General features: G+C 42.0%; 2 long non-coding RNA genes across 2 annotated transcripts; one reads left to right on the top strand and one right to left on the bottom strand.

Moving 5' to 3' along the window:
- Positions 1-916: 916 nt before the first annotated feature.
- LOC134202182 (uncharacterized) lies at positions 917-1668 on the bottom strand. Its single transcript, XR_009977165.1, has 3 exons — positions 1567-1668; positions 1061-1131; positions 917-985 (listed from the first exon to the last, which is right to left on the bottom strand). It is a non-coding gene; the product is annotated as an uncharacterized LOC134202182 (long non-coding RNA).
- A 456-nt stretch (positions 1669-2124) lies between these two features.
- LOC134202187 (uncharacterized) lies at positions 2125-11653 on the top strand. Its single transcript, XR_009977168.1, has 3 exons — positions 2125-2636; positions 2698-2884; positions 11194-11653. It is a non-coding gene; the product is annotated as an uncharacterized LOC134202187 (long non-coding RNA).
- The last annotated feature ends 488 nt before the right edge of the window (positions 11654-12141 follow it).

Below are 12141 nucleotides of genomic sequence, written 5' to 3' on the forward strand. Positions count from 1 at the left end.
AATGAGAGATATGCAAATACTTTTCCAGACAATTTAGCAACGCTGTTACTTTTGTTAGCAAACGCTTCCAGCACTTGCCGCAGCGCAAAATGTTGAAGCTTGTATATGACTTTGCATTTGATAACAATTTGGAATATGTTTGTCTATCCACTAACAGTGTTTGAATAAGCATTATCACTAAAATAAAAGTGCAAATAGACAAAAAAAAGTGCAAATAGATACAAATAGACGAAACACGATACATAAACTAGATTATTTCTACTCGCGAAAGCAAAACAAATTATTTATTCGATGAAATTTTTATTAAAATCTATCTCAATACCTCTCAACCTCGTCTCAATCTGCAACAATAACAATGTTCATTTGGCTCACGTTTTGACAGTTCTCAATGCTCGATTGGCTTACAATGGCCGCTTTCGCATATCTCTCATTATAGGATCCCTAGATTCTCCTATTGACTTCTCCAAAGCCAGAATCACCAACACTAATATCACTGTGTATCGCACTGTGTATCCTATAGGATGTGTAAAATAAAAGTGGATGGTAATCCACAGTTGCAGCAAAACTATCACAAACATTTTGAGCGGTATACTGCGGAATCACGCACACTTCTATTCATTTGGAGAACTCAATAGCGGCTGGTTATTAAAGTTGATTCAAAAGTACACAGCAAAAAATAATGTAACGCGCATCGATGTAATCTTAACGACTTACTAAAATAAACGATGTAATCAAAAATTTGTTATGCAAAATAATGTCGATACAATGTAGTATTACACCACTCTTCAAATTACACAGAACCCAAATCATCATGTCTCTTTACATATAACTTGTGTAATATGAAATGCTGAGATAAGTCAAAATTACATTGAAATAACTGCAACCCATTGATTCTAAATAGGCCTGCATCTGGAGAAAAAATCCAACTTCGGTATAAAAAGCGTACTAACTTTGTTCCGGATAGACAATACATGTAGTTATAAACCTGTGAAAAATGTAAATTATAAAAGAATGTTAGTTTTATTATATTTTTTCTAATCGAGAAGAAAAGAAAAAATACCTGCATCAGTTCTTATTATATCCCGTTGGTGAGATTGGCCAAGCATCAGTATTTCATCATAAGCTTCATTTCTGTAAAGGAACAAGCATACATGTTACCAGGTATGTCATCAGGTATTATGACGATAATTTTTTTATTTATTTTTTGTTCGGGATGAACCACTGCGTCCATTATGTACATTGAACTTTTGTAGTATAAGATTACGATTACCGGTGGTGAATATGAGCCGTTTGCCAGCCCAGTATCATTACTTGACACTTTACCGGTCGCTACTAAACGCACTAGACCAAATTTGGCAGCGCGATAACACCGCTGCTATTTGATGAACTACCAAATGTCAAACGTTACCGGTACGGAATGCAGCCCCCAAAATGATAACCGAAAATAGTAACCGATGCGAAAAAGTTTGACTAATCTTAAATGACAACACGGCGAGTGTGATCAAAATACTCGCGCTCAGGACCAGTAATGATGCACTAACGCGCTCTAACACTTTAGACACTTACCACGGTACAGAAGCCATAGTGATCTACCGTTGCCCAACACCAGAAACTGTAATGAAAAAGACACTTTCTGCACCATACAGTTTTATTAATATCATCTCTTCGCTTATTATAAACAAGCTATTGTAATTTTATTGTTTTCAATTGTTATTTCAACAATATAATAAATCCATGAAATATTCCAAAATTATATTAATTCAATTACATTAGACGAATTTCCAGATCATCCAAACCGAAAACTTTCATAATTTGTTTAGTTTTTGGATGTGCAATACCAAACATAAGGGAACAATAAAAATATAATAGAATGTATTGGTAACATTTAAATATATTGTTATGTTAATGTAAGTACAATAAAGATCTTTTACAACCGTGAACATTTTACAATAAGCGTACAATAGTTTATATTATTTACCACACAATCTATTGTATTTCAATGGGTTATGTCATTCAAGTTACTGTAAATTTTTATCCGGGTTGTGTTATATTACACAGAATGGATGTTATTTCACATTCATTGATATTGTAATCTTAAATCTCGCAACACTGTTCAGACTGGCATCAGCGGCCTCAGCGGCGGTGGTGCGCCATTTTTATTTTGAGCTCTTCCAAGAGTGAAAGTTCTTTTTCGTTCTAAATTTAAATTTTGTTTTAAGTATTTAATATTGTGATAAACATATATAAACTGCTAATGTTTTAAAAATAATTGTGACAGTGAAAAAAGTGTATTCAAAAACGGCGGTTTCGGTCACTTCTTGAGGTTTTGTCATCCGTTAAATCCAAAAAGCGATCCGCTGTTTGCTGCCTCCGGCGCCAGGGTAATATTTTGCTCGAGCTATTGGATGTCGAGGAAGATCATCCGTGGAAAAGTGCCACACAAGGCCTAGAAACAGTTCTGTATGCGTCCCAACAGGAAGTTCAATGATGTTGGTCAAACTGTCAGCAATGACCAAGAGAAAGTCCCGTCGTACTTTGACTCCAAGAGTCGGCCGATTCTCGGGAAGCTAAAACATGAAAAGCGGAGTTTCAGTCACCGCCGGTTGCGGAATAAAACGTTTTCTGCGATATTGGAGGTAAATAATCAATATACTAATTAAAGTCAGGATTGTTCACAATTTCTTTGTTTCTTTGCAGTAAAACAAGATTGAAGATGTCGAGAAAAAGTACACCAAACATTGGACACAAGGTTGTCCAATTCGATTTGCCGATAATAAACAACTATATATATAATCTACTTCTCCTATTTTGTGGGAAAATTGAATTTAATCCCCAAGCTCACTAGCGGAACGACGACGGAAGTGGCACAGGATTTGACAGAAAGGTATGGACTATCAGTTAATAATGCTGTCCAATGAGCAGCTCGAAGTAGCTTGAAGTTGTTCCCGTCCTGCTCGTTCTTTTTTGTCAACAAATGGGCAAGAGAGGGATGGGAAGAACTTCGAGCTACTTCGAGCTGCTCATTGGACAGCACTAATTTTTTTCCGTTTCCATCACCATTCCGATACATTGCGTATGGGAGCTCAAATTTAACTTTTCCACTGGTCACTTTCTAGTCACAGCAGTCGACAAGAACGCTTTTTGTTTATTTTTTATTGGTCGATGGAAGAAATCAACCCGAGAATTAATCGGCTTCCTGAACATGCAGAAATTTTAAATTTATTTAAATAACATTTAAATACCTGCGAAGGGAGAGAACCACAAGCTTCTAATACATCCTAATAGACCAGTGCATGATGACGTAGGTTGACAGTTCACAGAGCTTGTTTACAGGGACTTAGTCTCTGGAGCAGCTTCCGGAAAAACTGTTTTGCGAATAATTAAGCATATTAATGTCTGCTGTGGTGGATTTATGGTAGGAATCAAAGCATATCACTAGAATATTCGGATCAAAATGATTTTGAATGAAAATTACGGAATTTTATTTCCAGCTGATCGATTTTAATTCTAACACCCTGTAAACAAGCTCTGTGAACTGTCAAATAATTGAGGTTAAGTCAAGATCTTGCATTGGTCTATATCGGACACTTCTCCATATTGCACTCGCTTCAATATCTAACGTATAATAAATATATATAATATAAATTTGACTGTATATATTATAATAAAATGTAGCTACCTATAGTCAATAACCTGCACCTGGAACGTTACTTTAGAAGACATTAAACAACAATATTCCAGTAGACCCTTACTGACTATGTGAATTTTTTTTTCTTCCTATTTTGTCATGAAGCCCACTAAAATTTTAAGGATGATTTTCAGAAGTATTTTTAATAATATTTCTTACTTATTCGCAGAGCCTTCTTTTGAGAATCCACAAGGAATTACTTTTAGATTTCGCAGGAAATACTTTGGAGATTACAAACAAAGTTATTTTGGGATTCCAAAGAAAATTCTTTAAGAACTCTGAATGAAATATGTTTTGGATTCCGCCACACCTCTACGGATTTCAAAGAAAATTCTCTTAGGATTTCGAATGAAATCCTTTTCAAACTCTCCTCCTGAAATCCCTATCAGAATCCTGGGATTCCAAAGGGAATCTTTCTGAAAATTTGAAAAGAATCCTGAGATATAAAAAAACTTTCTATCCTTTGAGAAATCCGAAAGGAATTTCTAGGATTCCGAAAGAGAATTTTTCCAGCAGTTCGAAGTGACACTTTTCAGGATTCCAACGGAAATCCTTTTGGGATTTCAAATAGAATTGTTATACAAAATAACGGATTTCAATGAGTATTATGGGAGAACGAAGAGAATCAATGGGTTCGAAAATAAAAATTAGATTGTGGAAATGATCATCTGGGATTCCCTGGAGAAACCATTAACAATTGCCTAAGGAAACCTTCAAAGAAAGGTCTGTGTTTCCCTGAAAATCATGCCGGATTTCCTTGACGAATCCCAAGTAGCGAACGATCACTGTAATACTTCTTAACTGCAAGTGGAATTCTTCTGCAAGTGGAATTCTTCCGGGATTCCTTGGGGAATCCTTTTGGGATTCCTTGGGGGATCCTTTCGGGATTCCTTGGGGGATCCTTTCGGGATTCCTTGGGGGATCCTTTCGGGATTCCTTGGGGGATCCTTTCGGGATTCCTTGGGGAATCCTTTCGGGATTCTTTGGGGAATCCTTTCGGGATTCCTTGGGGAATCCTTTCGGGATTCCTTGGGGAATCCTTTCGGGATTCCTTGGGGAATCCTTTCGGGATTCCTTGGGGAATCCTTTCGGGATTCCTTGGGGAATCCTTTCGGGATTCCTTGGGGAATCTTTTCGGGATTCCTTGGGGAATCCTTTCGGGATTCCTTGGGGAATCCTTTCGGGATTCGTTGGGGAATCCTTTCGGGATTCCTTGGAGAATCCTTTCGGGATTCATAGAGGAATCCTTTCGGGATTCATAGAGGAATCCTTTCGGGATTCATTGAGGAATCCTTTCGGGATTCCTTGGGGAATCCTTTCGGGATTCCTTGGGGGAATCCTTTCGGGATTCCTTGGGGGAATCCTTTCGGGATTCCTTGGGGGAATCCTTTCGGGATTCCTTGGGGAATCCTTTCGGGATTCCTTGGGGAATCCTTTCGGGATTCCTTGGGGAATCCTTTCGGGATTCCTTGGGGAATCCTTTCGGGATTCCTTGGGAATCCTTTCGGGATTCCTTGGGGAATCCTTTCGGGATTCCTTGGGGAATCCTTTCGGGATTCCTTGGGGAATCCTTTCGGGATTCCTTGGGGAATCCTTTCGGGATTCCTTGGGGAATCCTTCCGGGATTCCTTGGGGAATCCTTTCGGGATTCCTTGGGGAATCCTTCCGGGATTCCTTGGGGAATCCTTTCGGGATTCCTTGGGGAATCCTTTCGGGATTCCTTGGGGAATCCTTTCGGGATTCCTTGGGGAATCCTTTCGGGATTCCTTGGGGAATCCTTGCGGAATCCTTTCGGGATTCCTTGGGGAATCCTTTCGGGATTCCTTGGGGAATCCTTTCGGGATTCCTTGGGGAATCCTTTAGGGATTCCTTGGGGAATCTTTCGATTCCTTGGGTAATCCTTTCGTGATTCATGGAGGAATCCTTGCGGGATTCATTGAGGAATCCTTTCGATTCCTTGAGGAATCCTTTCGGGATTCATAGAGGAATCCTTTCGGGATTCATTGAGGAATCCTTTCGGGATTCCTTGGGGAATCCTTTCGGGATTCCTTGGGGAATCCTTTCGGGATTCCTTGGGGAATCCTTTCGGGATTCCTTGGGGAATCCTTTCGGGATTCCTTGAGGAATCCTTTCGGGATTCCTTGGGGAATCCTTTCGGGATTCCTTGGGGAATCCTTTCGGGATTCCTTGGGGAATCCTTTCGGGATTCCTTGGGGAATCCTTTCGGGATTCCTTGGGGAATCCTTTCGGGATTCCTTGGGGAATCCTTTCGGGATTCCTTGGGGAATCCTTTCGGGATTCCTTGGGGAATCCTTTCGGGATTCCTTGGGGAATCCTTTCGGGATTCCTTGGGGAATCCTTTCGGGATTCCTTGGGAAATCCTTTCGGGATTCCTTGGGGAATCCTTTCGGGATTCCTTGGGGAATCCTTTCGGGATTCCTTGGGGAATCCTTTCGGGATTCCTTGGGGAATCCTTTCGGGATTCCTTGGGGAATCCTTTCGATTCCTTGGGGAATCCTTTCGGGATTCCTTGGGAATCCTTTCCGGGATTCCTTGGGGAATCCTTTCGGGATTCCTTAGGGGAATCTTTTCCAGGATTCCTTGGGGAATCCTTTCGATTCCTTGGGGAATCCTTTCGGGATTCCTTGGGAATCCTTTTCAGGATTCCTTGGGGAATCCTTTCGATTCCTTGGGGAATCCTTTCGGGATTCCTTGGAGAATCCTTTTCGATTCCTTGGGAATCCTTTCGGGGTTCCTTGGGGAATCCTTTCGGGATTCCTTGGGGAATCCTTTCGGGATTCCTTGGGAAATCCTTTCGGGATTCCTTGGGGAATCCTTTCGGGATTCCGTGGGGAATCCTTTCGGGATTCGTTGGGGAATCCTTTCGGGATTCCTTGGAGAATCCTTTCGGGATTCATAGAGGAATCCTTTCGGGATTCATTGAGGAATCCTTTCGGGATTCATTGAGGAATCCTTTCGGGATTCCTTGGGGAATCCTTTCGGGATTCCTTGGGGAATCCTTTCGGGATTCCTTGGGGAATCCTTTCGGGATTCCTTGGGGAATCCTTTCGGGATTCCTTGGGGAATCCTTTCGGGATTCCTTGGGGAATCCTTTCGGGATTCCGTGGGGAATCCTTTCGGGATTCCGTGGGGAATCCTTTCGGGATTCCTTGGGGAATCCTTTCGGGATTCCTTGGGAATCCTTTCGGGATTCCTTGGGGAATCCTTTCGGGATTCCTTGGGGAATCCTTTCGGGATTCCTTGGGGAATCCTTTCGGGATTCCTTGGGGAATCCTTTCGGGATTCCTTGGGGAATCCTTTCGGGATTCCTTGGGGAATCCTTTCGGGATTCCTTGGGGAATCCTTTCGGGATTCCTTGGGGAATCCTTTCGGGATTCCTTGGGGAATCCTTTCGGGATTCCTTGGGGAATCCTTTCGGGATTCCTTGGGGAATCCTTTCGGGATTCCTTGGGGAATCCTTTCGGGATTCCTTGGGGAATCCTTTCGGGATTCCTTGGGAATCCTTTCGGGATTCCTTGGGGAATCCTTTCGGGATTCCTTGGGGAATCCTTTCGGGATTCCTTGGGGAATCCTTTCTTGATTCCTTGGGGAATCCTTTCAGAATCCTTTCGGGATTCCTTGGGAATCCTTTCGATTCCTTGGGGAATCCTTTCGGTATTCCTTGGGGAATCCTTTCGGGATTCCTTGGGGAATCCTTTCGGGATTCCTTGGGGAATCCTTTCGGGATTCCTTGGGGAATCCTTTCGGGATTCCTTGGGGAATCCTTTCGGGATTCCTTGGGGAATCCTTTCGGGATTCGTTGGGGAATCCTTTCGGGATTCCTTGGAGAATCCTTTCGGGATTCATAGAGGAATCCTTTCGGGATTCATTGAGGAATCCTTTCGGGATTCCTTGGGGAATCCTTTCGGGATTCCTTGGGGAATCCTTTCGGGATTCCTTGGGGAATCCTTTCGGGATTCCTTGGGGAATCCTTTCGGGATTCCTTGGGGAATCCTTCCGGGATTCCTTGGGGAATCCTTCCGGGATTCCTTGAGGAATCCTTCCGAGAAACCCTGGGGAAATTCTTCCGGGAATCCCTGGGGCAATTCCTTGGGGAATCCTTTCGGGATTCCTTGGGGAATCCTTTCGGGATTCCTCGGGGAATCCTTTCGGGATTCCTCGGGGAATCCTTTCGGGATTCCTCGGGGAATCCTTTCGGGATTCCTTGGGGAATCCTTTCGGGATTCCTTGGGGAATCCTTCCGGGATTCCTTGGGGATTCCTTGGGGAATCCTTCCGGGATTCCTTGGAGAATCCTTCCGGGATTCCTTGGGGAATCCTTCCGGGATTCCTTGGGGAATCCTTCCGGGATTCCTTGGGGAATCCTTCCGGGATTCCTTGGGGAATCCTTCCGGGATTCCTTGGGGAATCCTTCCGGGATTCCTTGGGGAATCCTTCCGGGATTCCTTGGGGAATCCTTCCGGGATTCCTTGGGGAATCCTTCCGGGCTTCCTTGGGGGATCCTTTCTGGATTCCTTGGGGAATCCTTCCTCGAATCCTTGGTGGAATTCTTCTGGGAATCCCTGGGGGAATTCGTCCGAGAAACCCTGGGGGAATTCGTCCGAGAAACCCTGGGGGAATTCTTCCGAGAAACCCTGGGGGAATTCTTCCGGGAATCCCTGGGGCAATTCTTCCGGGAATCCCTGGGGCAATTCTTCCGGGAATCCTTGGGACTTAAGATTTCTAGTGTAATCCACAGATGATTCCGTTCGGAATACTCAGAAGATTTTCTTCGCAATTCGCTGAGGTTTCTGCAAAGGACTCCCGTCGGAATGCTCAAATGATTGCCGTTGGGATTCCCATAGGATTCCTTCCGCAATTCCCAGAGGATTCCCTTCGAAATGCTTCAGAGGATTCCCTTCGGAATCTCCAGAGGAATCTCTGGCGAATCCCTAAAGGATTCCCGTCGGAATTACCAATGGATTTCCGACGGAATCCTCGAAGGAATCCCATCAGAATCCCCAGAAAGATTCCCTTTGGAACCCTCAAAAGTATCCCCTTTGAATCCCCAAAGGATTCCCTTTGGGAACTCCAGAGTATTTCCTTTAGAAGCTCCAGAGAATTCCCTTTGGAAACTACAGAGGTTTCTTTTCGGAATTTCTAAAGGATTCCCTTCGGAATCCCTAAAGGATTTCCGTCCGAATTCCCAAGAGATTCCGGCCAGAATCCTCAAAAGATTTTAATTGGAATTCCTAATGGATTCCCGTCGGTATCCTCAAAGGATATCCGTTGTGATTCTTAAAAGATTCCTTCTGGAATCTCCAGAGGATTTTCTTCAGAATCCCCAGAGAATCTCATTCAGAAACTCCAGAGAATTCGCTTTGGAAACTCCAGATGATTCTCTTCGGAATCCCCAGAGGATTCTTTTCGTAATCCCCAAAGGATTCGCTCCAGAAACTTTCCTTTCCTTTCTCGTTGGAATCCTCAAACGGTTTTTTTTTGGTACCCTTAAAGTACTCCCTTCGAAATCTCTGAAGGATTCCCGCCGGAATTCCCGAAAAATTCCCGTCAGGATCTTCTAAGGATTCCCAGAGGATTTCCTTCGGAATCCCATCAAAGTGTTCCCTTCGGAATCCTCAATATTCTTTTATGATTACCCAAAAGATTCCCTTCGGAATCTTCAAAAGATTTTTTTATTCCCAAATGATTCCCTTCGAAAATCCCAGAAAATTTTCTTCGGAATACACAGAGGATTTTCTTCAAAATCCGCAGAGATTTCCTTTCAGAATTTCTATTGGAAGCCCCAAAGGATTGTCAAATGTAATATGTACTCAAAAGATTTTCATTGGAATCCTCAAAGGATTCCAGTCAAAATTCCCGTAAGAAATCCCGAATCCCTTTTGAATCTCCAAAGGTTTCCCTTCGGAATCCCCAGAAAATTATCTTCGGAATTCAAAGATGATTTTTTCCGTAATCCCCAGATGATTATTTTTCTGCATAGGAATCGCTAGAGGGTCAAGTACAAGACACTGAAGTCGACCTTACTGTTATGGTCGAAATACGTATCTGTCAAGGTACAATTAAGTGGTTGAATTAAATGGGATTGTACAAACTCGTCTTATGACAAGTGAAGACATTCCGCTAAAAAGTTCAAAATAATTTCTTAACATCGCTAGAGGATTCCCTTCGGAATTCTTAAAGCTCAGACAAACAGACATAACACATTGAACATTCACTCATCAAATTCATCGTTCTACAAACCCTAACGACATCTGTGCTTTCCACTAAGTTGGGCAAACAGCGAACCAAATTGCGGTACTGAGCATACGTCAAACTCGAACAAATCCGACGTGCGCGCCACGGGTGATCGATTGGCCAACTAATGATTATATAAATAGACCAGTAAATCAGTGAACGATGAAAATTGTGTTATGTCTGTTTGTCTGTGCTTAAAGTATTACCTTCGGAATTCCCAAAAAAGGAGTATACCCATGAAATTCCCATCGAAATCCCCAAGAAAATCCCGTCGAAAATCCCGTCCCGTCAAAGAATTTTCGTTGAAATCCTCAAATGAAAGGAAAGGAGATTCACTTCGGAATCCCGAAAGGAAATTGTCTTGGGAATCCCGGAACGATATTCGTTTCTAATCCTAGGAGGATTGTTTTCCTTATCCCAGATGCATTCTCTTTTAAATCCCAGTAAGTTTATTTTACTTATCCCCTTAGGAATTATGTAAAGACTTTTTTTGAAATGCCCAATTGACTCCTTTCGGAATCTCCAAAGGATTTCCTTCTGAATTCCCAAAGAATTCCTTTCGAAATCTCAAACGATGCTCTTCGGAATATCCAGAAAGATTATTTTTCTTAGATTCCCATTCCGAATTTTAAAATGATCTCCTGAAGAATTTCTTTTGGCGGCGCCAGTTATTATTTTGTAGAGTACCGCTCGGCAGAAGAACAAAAGCTTTTTAGAACAATGGTGTTATTGCATCGTGTGCTACCCTACCGCTTTCTTAGCCAGTGTGCCCGAAGGGTTCCTTTCGGAATTCTCAAAGAATCCCCAAATTTCCAAAGGAGGATCCCAGGAAAAATTTTGTCCTTGTTCCAGGCCGATTCCTTATATATTCTATAGAATTCCAGAATGATTCCCTCCAGATCCCAGAACGATATTCTTTGAAATTCTCAAAGAATTCTCTCTAGAATTCCCAAATGACTGCTTTTGGAATCTTCAAAAGATTCCCTCCGAAATCCCGGTAAGATTCTTTTTCTATAATCCCAGACAGATCCTTTTCTATTCCAGAAGGATTTCTACCGCAATCCAGAATGTGTTTCCTTTGGAATTCCTTTCGGATTCCTCACTCTTTGGAATCTCCAAATGTCTTCCTTGGGAATCCCAAAAAAAATCCATTATTTCTTCGAGGCCATTCTGGGGGAATCAATAGTATTCTGGATGTTCATAGAATAACACAACATGGCTCAAAAAATGATATTCTATACCTATTTTCAGTATTTGATGTCGTCCAAGAGCACCAAATTCCGTGCCGCTCGATTACGTTCATTCCATGGTGCGGTGGTGACTCGTCTGAAACAAGGCCGGAAGTTTTGAGTGAGGGATCGCTCACCATTTGCTCACCATCGCTCACCGGATCGGAAATTCTCGTTCAGGATGACACGATTCCCTTGTCTAATAATACCATTACACTTGAGAGATGCGGATGGACCGATCAGGAAAAGATTCATACTTTGAGATTCCAATCGACGAACAATCCTACCGGTGTGTGAATAATGATAACCGACAGTGAAATCAATCATTCAGAATATAATCTGCGCTAATTTTCACTATGCCGCTGTACAGAAAACCCAATCTACAATGGGCATAAAATTAATTGTTTTTTATATAAATTGTATGCAACAGAGAAAAAAACATGGGACTAATAAAATATTATTCTAAATGCAATTTCAACAACAACAAAAATAAAAAAACCGAAAATTCCAAAAAAATAAATCATCAAAATAATTTCATACATTTCGAGTGGTTTTACATCACATTCATTTACATCGCTTCAATTACATCATCTTATTTTTTACATCGAGAGAAATTACGTCGCTCTTGTTTATTACACAGCAAGCTCTGTAGTACGTTGTGCACAGAGTGTATGTAATTAAGAGTGGCGACACTGTCAGAATTGGAACAAAATTCATCTGTCATTCCCATACAAAATCGTGTTCCAAACGAGCAGGAGACCTGTCAAATGCGGCACATGTCGCCACTCTTAATTACATACACTCTGGTTGTGCAGTGTAATATTCAACAGCCGATGGATTCAACTGGTTGCAGCGATTTCGATGTAATATTCAACAACTTTTTTTGCTGTGTATAAGATTGCTAATGTCGTTCCTGTTCGCGTGACTAACATCTCGGTTACTTCGACCTGGCAGCCAAAGTACCGGTACT

This window comes from Armigeres subalbatus, unplaced genomic scaffold (genome assembly GCF_024139115.2).
Source record: "Armigeres subalbatus isolate Guangzhou_Male unplaced genomic scaffold, GZ_Asu_2 Contig1075, whole genome shotgun sequence".
NCBI lineage: Eukaryota > Metazoa > Arthropoda > Insecta > Diptera > Culicidae > Armigeres > Armigeres subalbatus.